The sequence below is a fragment of the Protopterus annectens genome, chromosome 2.part2 (genome assembly GCF_019279795.1).
Source record: "Protopterus annectens isolate FY-2018-M chromosome 2.part2, PAN1.0, whole genome shotgun sequence".
In the NCBI taxonomy this organism is placed as follows: Eukaryota; Metazoa; Chordata; order Ceratodontiformes; family Protopteridae; genus Protopterus; species Protopterus annectens.
In genome coordinates this window covers 191,721,073-191,740,665 of record NC_056730.1, presented here as the reverse complement: position 1 = coordinate 191,740,665, position 19,593 = coordinate 191,721,073, and positions in this window count along the sequence as shown.

Sequence of the window (19,593 nt, the reverse complement as noted above, 5' to 3'; positions counted from 1 at the left end):
AAAGGGATGCCAAACATTACACTACCTGTGCCTAACCATGTGTAGGGAGTGTACTATGTGCATCCGACATAGGCAGCCCTGCAGCACCACCCTCAATACTGGGACACCCACAAGGTAAGGGACTCACACATGCCAGTCAGGGAGGTCACATACCCAACAACGGTCACAGCCAGCAGGACAGGTGTAGACAAGCACAAACAAATGCTGTGCTATGGGCTCTGAATGAGGCCTATGGGTAACCCCCCCCAGGCCAACACAGACAGATTACAGCAGGCCAGACAGTGGGATGTCAGTTGTGAAGGTTAGGAAGTCAGAACCTAATATGTAGGTAATTAAAAGCTAAGATCTGTAGTACACTGGTATGCCTCTAGCCAGCACGATAGGTAAGACTACAGACTGAAATGGAGTACCCAACATACCAGTACAGTCCTAGCAAATGTGTACAAGTGTCAGGTGTGCCCCCCATCCTACGTAGACATATAGTTACAGTTAGGTGCGCCCCACCCAATCCTGTGTAGAAATGAAGAAATAGTCAGGTGTGCCCCCCACCCATCCTACATAGAAATATAGTAACAGTCAGGTTTGCCCCCCAGTCCTATGTAGAAATAATCAGGTGTGACCCCCATCCTACATAGAAATATAGTAACGGTCAGGTGTGCAGCCCCAATTCTGTGTAGAAATAGGTGTGCCAGAAATAGTCAGGTGTCCCCCCCATCCTACATAGAAATTTAGTAACAGTCAGGTGTGCCACCCCCACTATGCAGAAATGTTGTAACATTCAATGCCAAATGATCAATGGACACCCTGCAGAGACAGCATGCTACCTGTCGGTGTACAACACAAAGGTCAGCACTGCAGTACAAACTACATGGACTTGATCCACACATGCAATACAGACGGCCATACTGGGCATGCTCACACACTTCAACACATGAAGGCCATGTCTGCAAACACCAGTGGACCAGACATATCTGGCAGTCGCAGTTGTTAGTGCAGACACTTGTCAGTATGCACTACTCATGCCTTGCACACACACTGGATATGAATACAGACGTATATGTAAGGACAACACATTTATAATAAGCCAAAAGTAGACGGACATAGATGTCTGGAAGAGGGTGACTGTGACAAGGAGCCATCCGGGCTTGTCTCACCCAGCACACAGCCAAAGGGCTCCAAACACGAGGTGCAGATGTCGCTCACTGCAGATACTAGCCATCAGTATCTGTCAGCATTCCAGACTGTATGGTGCATGTGCCAGCTGTGCAACATGACTGTATAAGGAAGTATCATCTAGCAGCTGCATACACGTACCTGTGAAATATGACCCTGTGTGTGCCCGCAAATGGCATGTCAACCCCTAGATGAATGGGTTAAGGCCCATGCACACACACTGCCCTCCCCATAGCCCTACAATGACAAGCCTGCTGAAGTCATCCAATGTGAAATACACCTTTGGGAGAGTTGTAGCCCAGTAATTTTCATGGCGCGTCCCATAACTGCGTACTGCTGTATGGTGATAAGCTAGTTAGTTAGGAGTTCTAATCCCAGACTTGGCAACTGTGTGTGTGTTTGTGTGTCTGTCTGATGTGTATAGAACAATGCTTTTTAGGGTAGTCACACTCCCAACAATTCAAATGCTCAACCTTGGCAAAGCTGCTGATGTCCTCCACCTAGAAATACACCTCTGGGACAATTGTAGCCCAGTAATCTCTATAGTGCGTCCTGTAACTGCGTACTGCTGTCGTGTGATAAAGTAGTTAGTTAGGTGTTCTAATCCCAGACATGGCAAGTGTGTGCGTGTGTGTATGTGTGTCTGTCTGTCTGACTCTCTGTGTAGAGAGCAATGTTTTTTAGGGTACTCACACTCCCTACAATTCATATGCTCAACTTTGGCAAGGCTGCTGATGTGACCCACCTAGAAATACATCTCTTGGAAGGTTGTAGCCCAGTAATCTCCGTAGTGCACGCCATAACTGTGTACTACTGTAGTGTGATTTAGAACTGTGTTAGGGTTCCATCCTGACCCATGGCGTTTGTGGATGTTTTGTGTGTGTTACATTGTCTGTGTATGGAGCAAAGTATTTTAGGCTAGTCACACGCAGTACCTTTCAAATGGCCTACTTTGGCAATCCTGCTGATGTCATTCATTCTGAAAAACACCTTTGGGGAAGGGGGTTTCCAGTAATCCCCGTGGTGCATCCTATAACAGCTCCATGCTGTAGTGTGATATAGACCTATGTTAGGGGATCTGTACCTACACATGTCGGTTGTGGATGTTTTGTGTGTGTGTCACTATCTGTGTAGGGAGCAATGCATTTTAGGCTAGTCACACACAGTACATTTCAAATGGCCTACTTTGGCAATCCTGCTGATGTCATTCATTGTGAAATGCACCTTTGGGGAAGGAGTACTCCAGTAATATCCATGGCGTGTACTATAACTGTGTATTGCTGTAGTGTATTAAGCCAGTTAGGTAGGGGTTCTACTCCCAGACATGATGTGTGTGAGTGTGTGTGTAAAACTCGTATCCTGTGTGGAGGTGGTTGTGAGTGTGTGACACCTGTGGCCAATGTGGAGTGGGTTTTGCATATTTCTTATATGGTGGCCCTACTATATATCACAATGTCCACTGTACAGGGATAATGGATGTGAAATAGCTGAGAGGCTGGGGTGCAAAGCCATACCCATACATGTGACATCAAGGCCAGGCCATCACAGTTAGCAACCCCAGTATTACCCCGAGCGCACACTCAACCCATGTCTCATAGACACACACATGCCTAGGCAACAGCCAGTATGTGGGTAGTACACTGCATATTGGCCACTGATAGTAACTATGGGGAGATAGTAGTGGACCAGAGCGCACACTCAACCCATGTCTCATAGACACACACATGCCTAGGCAACAGCCAGTATGTGGGTAGTACACTGCATATTGGCCACTGATAGTAACTATGGAGAGATAGTAGTGGGCTACAGAGGGCATGACCCGCTGTCCATCTGTCCAATATGCATGTACATGCAGACAGTGCACCTTTTCATGGTCCCCAATGGACACGTGGAACACCTGTGGTGCCATCACATGTGACCCACAAAGGACATACCATGCCTGACAACATGCCCTGTATGGACAGAAGCCACTGACACCAGGAAATGCCGTTAGCATGCTATCAATGTAGGTGCAGGGTAAACCTGCTGCCCATTACCAGTTCCTGTCACAGGTGGGCAAGACTGGCACATCTGATGAGAATCTGTGTTCACAACATGGGCCAGACACCCCAGGTACAGTTCCCACATGTCACTGTACATGCATGTGGGAGGTGTGCACATCCCAGATGCCATCTATGTCATGGACTAAGGAACACATACATGGCAAGTGATGCACAGCATTGGCCGCACACAATAGTCACCCAGGTGACTGTATAGGGGATGCAGTACCCACCTGTGTGGGCAAATGCAGAAACTACAGCCCTGAGCCACAATGCAGACCATTGTCATGTGGTCTGATGTTAAGGTATACCCATCACCTAGCCTTGTATAGCTGTCTGGCACAGTCGACCACCACACACCCATGCAGACATGCACCCATGCATGTCAGTACTGGCACCCTGTGTGTTTGTGTGTGTGTTGTATGGTGTGTATGTTCACATCCACACTCACTACAACCCCTATTGGCATATTGAAGCATGCTGTCTGATGTCAGACACCTTCTCATACCCTTTGCCCATACAACCTCGTATGACCAGTGTGGTGCATGTGATACCTGCACAGTGATGTGTTGTGGCAGTCCAACTACTGATGAGTTGTAATCCTGGCCCTGCCAAGTGTGTCAGTGTGTGTGCGTCCCTGTGAGAGTGTGGCTGTGTTGACGCTGGCACCTGTTCATGTGGACAGGCACTTGTACATCACCTACCGTATAGCTACTGTATCCCTGTTGCAGATGTCACACACTATCACATATATGTTCTGAGGGTTCCACAACAGGTAACCCATGTGGCACATCCAATAACTGCATAGAACTGTGATAGCACAACATAGTCATCAGGGGTTTGATACCCTGTGCTTGTAGGTGTGTGACACAAACATGCTTAGGTTTTACTCTCACCGCTCCCTTACTTGTCTTTGCTTCTGTCTTCCTCTCCCACGCCCTCTCTGGTGGATGTGTAGACCTACACCTGCTTTGCTTAGCCAGCAGCATGTGTATTTTAAGTGATGCTCATAGTACACGAACCAAAATAGCAGCCGAAACACAATCTGCTAACTGCTTGCTCACAGAGTCAGCTAGTCAAGGAGCACACGGAGAATAAAAAAACAAATTTATTTCACAAATCCAAAGGTTGAGCGCTTTCACTCACTCGACTGTGAGTTTCATCAGAACAGTTCATTCAAAATAGCACCTACACTAAATAGTAAAAAAGGCGCCAAAACTAATTAATTAACTTATTAGTAAACAGTTAATATTTTAACTAAGAAAATCTTCCTAAAAGAGGAAGTTGTATTAAAATTATTGTTAAAAAACTGATTAATATATAGTTCGATGTACATAACATCGGTGCATACATGCATTTTAAAAACTGCGATAATTCATAACAGAACCTATTCAAAAACATAGCAATGAACTACCCAAGGCTAGAGTGTGATTATATTAATCTAAAGGTATATTAACTATAATACCAGTTGTAAAAAGTAGTGTACAATAACTGTAACAAATACAATGACTGTAAAAAATACAAATCAATGCACATGTAAAGCTCTGGGAATTTAACTGAAGATTAATTTAACATAAGTAAGGGTTTGATAGTAAGAAAATCATTGAGCCCAGGTTCATTGGTGGCGTTAGTAAAAATCTGCCACCACAGTTCCCTAAAGGCTAAAAAGATTTTAGGATTTCCACCCCTAGGGTTGTTTCTGATGGTTTCAAGTATACCAAATTTAAAAGAGTGTTCTGGACCACTATTTAAAATGTGTCTATATAGGGCATTTTTGGTGTCCAACTTCTTGATAGAATACAAGTGAGAGTATATCCTCTGCCTCAGTTGCCTCTCTGTTTTTCCTATATAGAAATATTGGCACACTGAGCAAACAGCCATGTAAACTAGCATTGTCGTTCTACAATTCCCTTTAACAAAATGTATTCTAGTTTTACATATATTCTTAAGACACAAATCATTACATTCTAATATATAACCGCATTGGTTACAGGTTCCGCATTTAGTAGTATGGGAAGTCTCAAGGTGTCTACTAATACCTACATGTTCGAAAAGGTATTTGAGATTCTTACCCATTTTACTAACAAATAATGGTTCCTGTCCCACAATGTTTCCAATCTCCTGTATAGATGTAACTATATACCAATTATTACGTACAATATTTCTCAACTCTTGACTGTGTGGGTTATGTTCTACAACTAAAGCCCTACTGAAATTGGGCCTACCAACTTTGTGGTGAATAATGACATTACTATCCAAGTTGGTGTTCATCCCTAACAATGGGGTGTATTTGGTTCCTCTAAGTTGGTACACGTAAGAACAAACATCTCGCAACATGTGCTGATCATAGCCCCTCTCAATAAAGAGGCTAGTGACATATTTTAATTCGTCAATGGTGTCCTGATCCCTTGAAGTCATTCGTAGAGCCCTAATACATTGACCCTTAAAAATGTTCCTTTTAAGTTTATAAGGGTGATAGCTATTATAGTCCAAATACGAATTGGAAAAGGTAGCTTTTCTATATACGGATGATTTAAAACCATCATCATCAATGGAAATATAGGTGTCTAAGTATGGAACTCCAATGGTACTACAGGAATGAGTAAATTTTAGATATTCGCAACTACTGTTAATGTGTTCCATGAAAGTGTCGAAGGTGTTTCTATTGCCATTCCACACCATATAGATGTCATCAAGGTACCGGGAGTAATAAATGCTTTGAAACTGGACAATGCTTATCTGAACTATTGTATTACATCTAGAGTTGTGCCGATGGGCTTGAGATTTTTTAAGGTGCCTTTAGGCATCGATATTACTGCTGAAGTTGAAAATGACTTCAATGACATGTTTGATTGCTTTGGGTTTGATTTTATGAAGAAATTAATTAAATACAATGATATTAAATTATGTACTATGATTGTTGAAGTAGAGAAACTTAACCAATCCATATTAAAGGACTTAGCTTTCCCACAATGGGAGAATTTATATCAGAAACAGTATTCATTAGCCGAGGATAGAGCTAAAAAAGCTTATGAACGCAAGTTCAAAAAAATGCAGAGGGACAAAGAACACTATTATAGACATACTGTGTATAAGTGGGGATCTAACAAATCATATGGGCGGTATACACCTTTAAATGACAGGTCTGAACAAGATTCTTTTTTTAACAACCAAGAGCAGGGTTTTTTAGTACATCAGGCAAACAGAACACACAGAAATTGGAGACAAGTGGGCAACGGGAGAAAGAAATAACAGACCCCCCACATACCGAGAATGGTTTTAATGATCAGGATATATCTATAAATTCCATTGATGATGAAGGTTTTAAATCATCCGTATACAGAAAAGCCACCTTTTCCAATTCGTATTTGGACTATAACAGCTATCACCCTTATAAACTCAAAAGGAACATTTTTAAGGGTCAATTTATTAGGGCTCTACGAATGACTTCAAGGGATCAGGACACTATTGACGAATTAAAATATGTCACTAGCCTCTTTATTGAGAGGGGCTATGATCAGCACATGTTGCGAGATGTTTGTTCTTATGTGTACCAACTTAGAGGAACCAAATACACCCCATTGTTAGGGATGAACACCAACTTGGATAGTAATGTCATTATTCACCATAAAGTTGGTAGGCCCAATTTCAGTAGGGCTTTAATTGTAGAACACAACCCACATAGTCAAGAGTTGAGAAATATTGTACGTAATAATTGGTATATAGTTACATCTATACAGGAGATTGGAAACATTGTGGGACAGGAACCATTATTTGTTAGTAAAATGGGTAAGAATCTCAAATACCTTTTCGAACACGTAGGTATTAGTAGACACCTTGAGACTTCCCATACTACTAAATGCGGAACCTGTAACCAATGCGGTTATATATTAGAATGTAATGATTTGTGTCTTAAGAATATATGTAAAACTAGAATACATTTTGTTAAAGGGAATTGTAGAACGACAATGCTAGTTTACATGGCTGTTTGCTCAGTGTGCCAATACTTCTATATAGGAAAAACAGAGAGGCAACTGAGGCAGAGGATATACTCTCACTTGTATTCTATCAAGAAGTTGGACACTAAAAATGCCCTATATAGACACATTTTAAATTGTGGTCCAGAACACTCTTTTAAATTTGGTATACTTGAAACCATCAGAAACAACCCTAGGGGTGGAAATCCTAAAATCTTTTTAGCCTTTAGGGAACTGTGGTGGCAGATTTTTACTAACGCCACCAATGAACCTGGGCTCAATGATTTTCTTACTATCAAACCCTTACTTATGTTAAATTAATCTTCAGTTAAATTCCCAGTGCTTCACATGTGCATTGATATGTATTTTTTACAGTCATTGTACTTGTTACAGTTATTGTACACTACTTTTTACAACTGGTATTATAGTTAATATACATTTAGATTAATATAATCACACTCTAGCCTTGGGTAGTTCATTGCTATGTTTTTGAATAGTTTCTGTTATGAATTATCGCAGTTTTTAAAATGCATTTATGCACCGATGTTATGTACATCGAACTGTATATCAATCAGTTTTTTAACAATAATTTTAATATAACTTCCTCTTTTAGGAAGATTTTCTTAGTTAAAATATTAACTGTTTACTAATAAGTTAATTAATTAGTTTTTTTTTACTATTTAGTGTAGGTGCTATTTTGAATGAACTGTTCTGATGAAACTCACAGTCGAGTGAGTGAAAGCGCTCAACCTTTGGATTTGTGAAATAAATTTGTTTTTTTATTCTCCGTGTGCTCCTTGACTAGCTGACTCTGTGAGCAAGCAGTTAGCAGATTGTGTTTCGGCTGCTATTTTGGTTCGTGTACTATCGTGGTACAATCTGCAGAGATTCCGTTGTCGTTAAGTGATGCTCATGGTCAGCTGATGGCCTCTGCATGCATTGCAGCCCTCCCCTAGCTGATTGCATGTGGAACAGTTTTGGTAACATTCCTATAGCCAATTGCATGGAAACACACTCCATTATCTAGGAACATCATGTTGGTGGTGGCAATTTTCATGCACTGTGAGCAGGTACTAGATCTGTTTGGCAAACAGCATCTCAGATGGATTGGGGATTTACCTCTAACAACATACACTGTGGAAACAGGGCAACACACAGGGGGGGGGTTGTGCCTGACCTGACTACAGACTGTAAGTGCTGCTATACTGCATTTGGAATAATGTTGGTTTAACAGTGTGTTTGGATATGGCTGTCCTACATGTCTCAATACCTGCCATGTCAGTTCTGTGTTTATGAGCAATCCCCATCTGCAGGGCCATCTGCAGGCTGGGCAGTGTGTTGTGCCTTTGGTTTCATGTGCTACCCATGGAGCATCTATCTGTGGACTGCAGAAGGTAGTGTGAGGATTGCAGTCTGTAGACGGTGAAAGCCGTGACAGTTACCGACTACATATCCCTCATAAGACATATGTTGCAACAAACCCTGTTACAACAGTAAATGTATGAGGTTATCACAGCAACGTGTCAATATTAGGCCTGTGTATGTGCTTCCAGCCACAACTCTGTCAATCTTTGTACATCTGTCGTGCATGAAGAGGTGCACATGTGCTGTACAGCATTATTAGTGTCATCATATCTGATAAGCCAGGGAGATATCAGACTGCTACACATGTTATGTGCAGTAGGGGTTATATTTGATGACATAATCTGGACATACTGTGGTTGTTTGTACAGCACTGAGGTCTGTGTACTTATGGTGAATGTCGACAGTGTGTGTATATTGTTAATGTGTACCTTGGCCTGTGTACAGACTGTGGTAGTTGTCATCGTCCAACGTCCCATCCTATCTGATGCTGCTCCACTGTATGTTACCGTATTAGCTTACATGTTTGTAGGGCCATGCACACACATGTCCCATACCACAGTCAGCCATCAGACCAAACTGTGTTGCGTCCCAGTATATGTAGGGTTAGTGTGTGAGTGGCACACATGAGGATGGTGTTGAACAGATAGTCCATATACTATAATATTATGCTAGCTTGCTATATGTGGCTGTGTTCTCAGTGGTTGTGGTTATGCACTTTCACACAGGTGTATCTTACCCTGTGCTGTGACATGCCTGTACAGCCTGCTATATATGCAAGTACATGTACATTCCCCCATAGGAGATGTAGGCCAGTGTTGAGCCAGTCTGCCTGTAGCCTGCACAGTGCATTGTTACATGCCTAGCAGCTTAGTGTACTTATCCAGTGAGATGTCATGTGCAGATACTTGCCAGATGTACTGCTGCTGGGCCTCCCTTAAAAATCATGTATGTCAGACAGAGCAGTGGGATGCTGTACAGCTGTATGTCAATATCTAGTGGGTAGTATGTGGCCATGGCACCCCTGTACCAGCGGTTATTACGTGTCAGGCCAGACAGGGGTGTGTGAATGCATGCATAACCTATGGTGGCATATGTATACCATTTATGTGTTATACCCATCTACATGGCTGTTAACATCCATATTGTCAGGCATGGTACACATGTTTTGCACTAAAGGGTTCTGTGTATACCTCTGGACTGTACAGAGTGTGTCAGAATGTCCACATATATTGGCCAACATTTCTGCTGCAGTCGATAGGGGCAGTATGTGCTAGCAGTGGTGCTTTACTATGATGTCCTTAGGATATCTGTCAGCAGCCAGTGGCACATGTGGAAAGCAGATGTGACCTCCCACACACACCATGTCTGTGAAGGCAGTCCCCATTACAGTAGCAATAGTATATAGAACTGTAAAAGTACACAAATAAAGGTTTTCCATTCCTGCAAACCTGTGTGTGGTGTTTTTTCCTATGACCTCTCTGTGGGTATATGTTGCAGGCAGTGATTGTCATTTGTATGGGTGGCCCATACAGTTGTTCAGGTGTGAACTGTAGGCATAGTGGTTGTTCATATTTTGTGCACCTTCTACATATGTATCTTACTGTACATATCTCTGCATGTGTATGTGTAGTCACATGTATATCTATTATATATATATATATAGTCAGTGTGTGTGTGTGCGTATATATATATATATATATATATATAGGTATATCTGTATCTGCAGATATGTGTCTATGTATCTGTATCCTGGGGATGTTGATAGCTTCCACATTTTATAATTTCTATGGGAGCCAGACTGAACTGCATGATATGTTACCAATACCAGCTTGACATCATACAGGTGGGATGTAGTACTGTTAACATCTTGTGCCCATGTCATGTCAGGTCCTGGTTATGGGATCTGCAACACTTGGTAGTGTATTGCAGGGCACAAGTGCTTGGCTGGGGCGGATATGCCTATTTGTACAAGACTTATATTGTTTGGGGCGTCTCAACCCCATTAACGGTGCATGTGGACATATCTGTTTTTGTTAATCTATCATTGCTATCTACAGATGTATGGCCACATATACCTATATAGGTATGTATATCAGCTTACATATGTATGACTGTGTCCATATATATACCTACATAGCTATAGATCTGCATACATATATGTACCTCTCTGTGTATATGTAGACATATATATGTGTCATTGTAGGCATTTGCATGTATATATGTTTATATATAGATATATAGATATATATATATATATATATATATATATATATATATATATATATATATATATATATATCTATATATATATATATATATATATATATATATATATATATATATATATATATATATATATATACATATATATAAAACATATATATCTGTTTAGATATTAATATATTTACACACATACACATACATCTAGATGTTGGTATACATTCTCTGTACTGTTGCATCACTGGGCTGGATGATATGTTTCTGAAAACATCGGATTTATGTATGTCTGTCATGGCTTAGTGGTAAATAACTTTGTGTATGGTGTGCAGGGTCCTGGGTTTGAGCCTTGCTGAGGCTGTTTGTTTTGTTGCTGGGCAGATCTATATATAGATATGTATGTATGTATGTATATATATATATATATATATATATATATATATATATATATATGTATGTGTGTGTGTGTGTGTGTGTGTGTGTGTATATATATATATATATATATATATATATATATATATATATATATATATATATATATATATATATATATAGAGAACATAAAGACATATATGAACATAGGCATCATTAATGGGATTGGGGGCTCAAGCAACATAAGTCTTACATGTATTGATATCACCCCCCCCAACCAGCAAAACGGGTCAGCCCTGCAATACAGTACCAACTGTTGTAAATGACATAACCAGGACCTGACACTACATGGCCACAAGATGTTAACAGTAAGCCATCCCACATGTATTATGTCAGGCTGGTATTGATAACCTACCATGCAGTACAGTCTGGCTACCATAGTGAATGTACAATGTGTAAGCAATAAACAGTCCTAAGATACATATACACACACACATGTATGCAGATACTTGTATATGCATAATGTGTGTGTGTGTGTGTGTGTGTGTATGTATGTGTGTGTGTGTATATATATATATATATATATATATATATATATATATATATACATATATACACACACACGTATATCTAGGAAGATACATAGTCAGAGGGTGCACACCATACTGAACAGCCAGTATCCCTACAGTTGCTACCTCATCCAATTGACAGTGTATGAGTCACCCATACCAAAGACAATTGTTGCCTGAAACATATACCCACAGAGAAGTCAAAGAATGTAACCCAACACACAGGTTTGTATACATAAGAAAGGTTTATTTGTGTACTATTACAGTTGTATATACCATGTCTTATAGCTGATTATGCTTTGAAATACATACAAACAGAGTAATGCAACTGTCAAATAGATCATTTATTACAGTAATCTGAAAACATCACATCTGTTGTCCATGCCAAGGCCTCCAAGTAGTACAACAGGAAAGACAGACAGGGCTACAGGATAACAAGCAATGAACAGTATGTAATGCAGATGTATAGCCCAGTAGCCTCTACATACACTCTACATGCAATCACTAGGGGGAAAAGACCTAGGTTGACACAATGGCCAGTATCTGTTACATAACAATGCATAACTGAAATCATCACAATTACAGTGATAGCAGTAAGCAGTAGGTCACCAATGTTTACAAGGTGAAATGTATGGTAATGTACATTTGTATACTTTAAGGCAGCTTACTACTGGTATTCCTCACATTTTGTAACACCCTAGGATACTTATGGTGCATACCCCCCATACACTGACGTACACGGGCATATAACACTGTTACATGTACTGACCTCTACACTGCAGAGGTGCACACATGTGCTGTGCAGATGAAGCCCACATATATATGGTGCATATGTTCTGTACACCATTATTTGACATCATACCTGATAACAAGCCAGTCAGATAACAGACTGCTGGACATGTTGTGTGTAGTAGGGGTTGTTTCTGAGGACATACTTGGACATTCCATGTTTGTGTGTACAGTACTGTAGTCTGTGTACGTAGGGCAGGGGTCTGCAAACTTCACTATCCAAAGATCCAGTCCTGACCCCTCACCCACCAAACTAAATTAATTGGGAGGCACAACAGCTATCTGACTCCTAAAATGGAGACAGCAGAGCATATGCAGTTTCCTATATAGTTATACTAGATATAAAATAAAGTGTGTAAGAACAGAGCATATACAGTTTCATATGTAGTTATACTAGATATAAAATAAAATGTATAAGAATAATACCTAACATATGTCCATAATTGTGTTCCTGTGCTGGGATTTCTTGATGTGTGTGTGTGTGTGTGTGTGTGTGTGTGTGTGTGTGTGTGTGTGTGTGTTGTGTGCTGTAGAGTGTCCATTAATCCTTAGAGGTACAGGGAGCCACTACAGCTGGGTGGAAGAGACTCATGTGGCTCCAGAGCCACAGGTTGCAGACCCCTGAGTTAGGATGATTGACAGTGTATATATTGCGCTTACGAACCTTGGGCTCTGTACAGACTGTGGTAGACACCATTGTTCTTGGTCCTGTTATATCTGATGTTGCATGCAGCTCCAATGTATGTTACCCTACTGGCTCACATGTCTGTAGGGCCAGCAAGACAATGTGTCCCATACCACAGACAGACATCAGACCACACTGTGCCATGACCAGTGTATGTAGGGTTAGTGTGTGAGTGGCACATATGAGGATGGCGTTTATCAGACAATCGTTACAGTGTCATATTAAGCTTGTGTATCATATGTGGCTGTGGCTGCATTGACATTGGATGTGGGTATGCATTTTCTCACAGGTGTCTGCTACGCTGTGCTGCGACCTGTGTGTCGAGCCCACTATAATCGCAGGCACATGTGTATTCCCCCATACAATTTGTTGTCCAGTGTTGTGGCAGTCTGCCTGTAGTTTGCCCAGTGCTTTCTGACATGCTTAGCAGCCTACTGTAATTACCCAGTGTGCTGTTATGTCCAGTTATTTGCGAGACATACTGCTGCCAGGCCAGCATAACTGTTGTGTATTCCTGACAAAGGCATGCTGGTATGCTGTACATATGTATGTCACTATGTACTGGGTAGTATGTGGCCTTGTGAACTGAGCACCACCAGGTATTATGTGTCTGGACCGACTGGCGTGTGTCCGTGCATACACTGTGTGGGCATATGTACCCCAGTATTGTTGGGATATACCCATGTACATAGCTAGTAACATCCACATTGGGAGGTGTGGTCCACATGTCTCGCATGAAGTGGATATGTGTACACTTCTGGACTGACCAGCGAGTGCCAGACTGTCCACATATATTGGGCATATCCCTGCTGTAGTCTACAGGATCATTACTGTGCTAGCAGTGGTACTGTACTATGATGCCCCTAGGATGTCTGTCCGTAGGCAATGGTGTACATGTCTGCAGCAGATGTGACCTCCCACACCCAACATGTCTGTTAAGACACCCATATGACAGTAGCAACAGTCTACATATATACCTGCAATACATCCATGACTTCCCCTTGCACTATGGGGTTGGGACTATTGGTGCTGAGGTAGGACTCCACTACATGTTCTGGACATATGGTAAACATATATGTGTACACATGTATACACATATCTGTATAGATATATACACATATACATATCCACATACATATATGGATATATATATATATGTACACACATATACATATATATATATATATATATATATATATATATATATATATATATATAAAACATTCACACACATACATATACACAGCAATGACTTCAACTAATGGCTAAGCGTCTGATGTCATTCAAAGGGGATCCAGTATCTGTCTGCCTGGGACGACATGATTTACAAACCACAATGTTTTGCCAGAGAAGGTCTGCACCTGTTGCCCCTAGGATTCAGGTTACTGGCTACAGCTTTTGGCACCCCCATAGTACCTTATCTAGGCAAAGGACAAAACCACCACTGTAATAGATACAAGCATGCAAAACTGAAGGTAATGCAACCCAATGCTAGAAGTTTAAATCTAAAAAGGCATTCTCTTGAGGCACACCTACAAATGGAGAACATCGATATCTATGCAGTAACTGCGACCTGGTTCAATGCTCCAGAGAGCGCACCTGTAATACCTGGCTACAACTTTTATCACACATTTCGGGCAGCAAACCAAGACCACAGCACTACAGGTGGAGGAGTGTCCATATGCACCAAGGTTATTCACACCTCCAGCCTAGTTCCCAACACAATGCATCTGAGAATCTCCAGATGCAACTAACACTAGGTAAGACTGCAATCCAAATTGTAGCTTGCTACAGATCCCCCTCCATGCCCCATGATTCTCACTACACAGTTATAAACATACTGGGCAATATTAAGATTCAACCAAACACCATAATACTGGGTGATTTCAACTACTCTGCCATTAACTTGGAAAACAACTCGGGTACCAACACCTGTTACCAATGGTTTCTGGAATTCATACATTCCAACCCCCTGGATCAACTAATCCATTGTCCAACCTGGGTCTTCAATATCCTAGACTTGGTCATTACCAACATGGGAGAAAGATGATCCACACCAGTGGTCAACCCCTCATTGGTCATGTCTGACCATAAGGAAATCACTGTTGATATCCACATCCCACCCCCAGCCGCCAGTAAGGAAACCTGCATAAAACCCCTCTCCAAAGCCAACGCCATGCTACTCAAGTCAGAAGTGACAAACTTCATGACACCCATGGAGATGGGAGCTGAAAGTGCAACTGGTGAATCCTACACTAAGGCACTGTATAAGCGCATCCACTCGTGCATCAATTGTGCCATCTGAATTAGAACCAAGACACTGTCCTCCAAAAAAGGAAGCCAATCTTGTGCTCCACTGCCATAAACAAACTATATAACAGCAGGACGAAACTGTTGCAGAAAAAAGGATAATCCCAAAATGCAAACTGCTCCCTTACCAGCCTCAGTAAGAAGCTAATATCCCGCAAAATCCGCCAAAGCTTGTTACATAAATATAATTGCCATAGTTTCCAAAGACAACCACAAGGCATTCTATAGTTATGTCCATGATCTAAACGGCAATGCTCAGAGCATCTGAGCTACAACAGAATGGCATTAGATATACTGATTCCAAGGAGTTTTCCAATATCTGGGCAGATCAATTTAGTGCCACTTTCACCCTACTTTCACCCCCTAAAGGGCCCATCTCAGTACCAAAAGAATGCCAAATTCCAGTAATCACAGCCACACAGGTGGAAACCACAGTATCCACTGCTAGGAATACCGCATCCATGGGACCAGATGACATCCCGGGCTGTGTACTACATGAACTACAAAATAAACTTGCATCTTACCTAAGTGTCATGTTTAATCATAGCCTCACCTCAGGCTTTGATCCCACTGAGTGGCGCACAGTTAGTTATCGCACTCCACAAGGAGGAATCCACCTTGGATCCCAAGAACTACCGTCCCATCCGTCTGACGAGCCTTATCTGCAAGGGCATGGAATGCATTATCATGCAACTTATAAACAAACCAGAAAACACTGGACCCCACCCAGATTGGGCTCGTGAAGTGCCGATCTTGTCTCCTGTATCTGATTGACTACTTTGAATCAGTCTCCGGAGCTGTGGACTTTGCCAAGGCCTTCGACAACATCCCCTACTCCGGAGACATTACGAAGCTGGCCATAAACTCCTGCATCACTCGATGGGTTGCCAACTGACTTACTGACAGAACCCAGACTGTAAAAGTAGCAAAGTCCAATACCTGCTCCAGACAAGTGACAAGTGGAGTACCTCACGGTCAGTCCTGGGACAATTCTTGTTTGGCATTTACTTCCATAAAGTACAGGCCAACACTACGGAACTCTGGCTAACAAAGTTTACAGATGACTGCAAACTGGGAGCCATTATTGCATCCCCAAATGATGTGGATATTCTACAACATGGCTTTACAGAAACAGATGCTTGGTGCCAGAGCCATGGGCTCAAGCTTAATGCCAAGTAATGCATAGTTATCCCCTTTGGAAATACCATGTACCCATGAATTACCACATAGGTGGCAGTACACTAAACACCGAAAGTGTGCTGGCAGTCATAAGGAAAGAGGTGGACAGTGGTCTCACCTTCATTAACCACATTGCCACAATAGTAAGGAAATCCTTCTATGTGGCACACATCATCACTGAGGCCTTTACATCCAGAAGAAGGAGGTAATTGTCCCACTGTACTCATCCCTCATTACAACCAGTATAGAGTACAACGCCCCATTTGGTATGTACCTCACTAGACATCTGCGACAGTTGGGTTGGCAGTGGAAATACCTCACTATAGGAATCACAGGCCTAAAGCAGATGGCCTATGCTGACCATCTAGATGACCTTCAGCTATACTCTATGGCATCGTCTACACAGAGGCTATGTCAGCGTAACATACAAGGCTACGTCAAACCCTGGGAAATGACATCTGTAATAAGTGTATGTACTGCCATGTACAGTACATGTGTCTATGTGCTTTCATTACAGTAGCAAAGGGTTTTGAGTGTTATAGTTCATAGTTTAGTACTAAGCTAACTGCCCTTGCGAGCCATTTTAAGCCTAGCCAATTATCCCTTGTGAGACTCAAACGCTGCACCTTGTGTTTGTAAGGCAAACACCTTAGCCATTAAGCCACACTCATGTCTGGGACATACAAGTATATGAGACCTGCACAGCACTGTTATCCATGTGAATGTGTTACATGCAGGGATAGAAACCCAGGGTACATGCTGTCACACTGGCATGTAGTCTAACATTGCGGTACTACTGTTGACAGTGCTGTCCTAAGGAAGGGTAGAGTGCTAACATTACTACTGACAACAAGCACACCTGCTGGCATAGCTGCACTCCGAGGCCTCACTGTTGTGTTCCTGGTGTGTGGGCTGTGTCACCGTATATATCCTCTACTAAATAATCAGACGTGAAATGTAACTGTAGAGTACCGTCTGTACAGCGCATGTTAGTGAGGGCTTACATCATGTAGTAATGGCATACATATTGTTGTCAAACTTCTATCTGTTGACACATTAATCCTAGTGCATAGCTACTCACCAAACTGGTGTCTGTCAGTCCCTCTACAGATGTACAGATGCCAGGTATCCAGCTGGCATATGTACAGAGAACCTATGCTTGATTTACACTGACATGTCTGGCCAGCTGTGTACTACCTGCCACATATAGGAGACAACACCCTGTATGGGCCACATGCCACGGGTACCTACACTACACCACCACAGTCAACTGAACATGCTTGGGCACAGGTCTCCATCACAGACACTAACCATGTGTTGTAATACATGTTGCATACATGTCAACTGGATCACCTCTGTGGCCATGTGCAGAAGGCACCCAGAGGATTAGCTGATGCATGTCACTCTCACCCTGACAGTCACTAACATGGTGTCTGTCGATAGATTGCCTGCTGGCACATGTCAGGTGGCATGATACCAATGTACACACACCCCCTACACATCCAATCCCTCCATGGACAGTAGCCAGGTACACAGCTATGACCACCTGCAGCAATGCACCACAGTACTGACACACATGCGTGTCCATTACTGAGGAAATCAGTGTTTGTTAGTACACCAGTAGTTGGGAATTCCATGACAGGCTTCACAACCACCTCAACTCCCATTGCCATAGTCGGATGTGGCCGCTTCTGTATTGGACATGACATGTACCCTGTTGCACTTCTCTCCCTAACAGCTACATGTGCCTTGCAGTACCAGCACAATAGTGTTGTACAAATGGGTCAATAGGCATGGGAAACCTATTGAGGTCTGCCAAGTGTCTGTATGTGTGCATGTTTGCTTATCTGTAGGGTACACCATTCCGAGGCCACATACTCCTATTACACTATACATTGCCACACAGTAGTACAGATAGTGTTGTCACTGCCCATAGGTAATGCATTGCAATGCAACACCCTACAATGCCTGTGGCATGTGCATTAGATGCATATCCCTGTAGTACCACCATTGTAATATACAATGGGTTGTATTGTCGTCGTGGGCAATGTGTGATAGTGGATATGTCAGAGTATCATAATGGGTTCCAGTGTGTACAATATCCATTGGGGGATGTGGATGCTGTGTACACTGTAATTACACCATGGTACACCCGGTGTATGTCCCACGTACCACTTTTTGGTGACCAATGTCACCATCATCAACCATACAGGTAACTGATACCACAATACAGTCGAGCTATGCATGTGCTGTGTGCAGCCTACCTGTAACACATTGGACACAAGGACTAGTTGGTTAGCACCAATAAGCCCAGGTCTCTAAGATGTGTGTCTGCCTGTGAAGTGCCTGTCAATGTGTATATGATGGTATGACACACTGTATTCTCCATATACAACCATGAAATCCTCCATTACCATATTGTACATGTCTGAGGATGTTCTGCTTGTAACATGTAACCTGGTACACACCTCACCCTAAACGTGTGGTGTGTGCAATGAAAGCCACACAGTTCAGTAGCACTACATACCTAGGTAGGGGTCTAGTCACAGTGCTGCCAAGTAAGGATGTGTGTGTATATGGATGGGGTGACATAAGGTTGCAGATTATACATATCCCAGCGGGTCACCTTTCAAGGTGGCACAACGAATAGCTGTTATACAAACCTGAGACGTGTGCAACTGTACACAGGATATGTCACGGCCATGGTGTCACCACAGTACCATAACCCTTGTGGAATATGACTGCAGACCATCCTCCTGCTGACACATGTACACCTACAACACAAATGGATAACATTATGGAGATAACAATCAATCAGTGTTACTAACAACTGAAATGCATCATAGCTGGATGGCTACACAACCTGACATGTATGCATTACACATTACCTCTGAAAACATCTTGCACTGCAGTACATT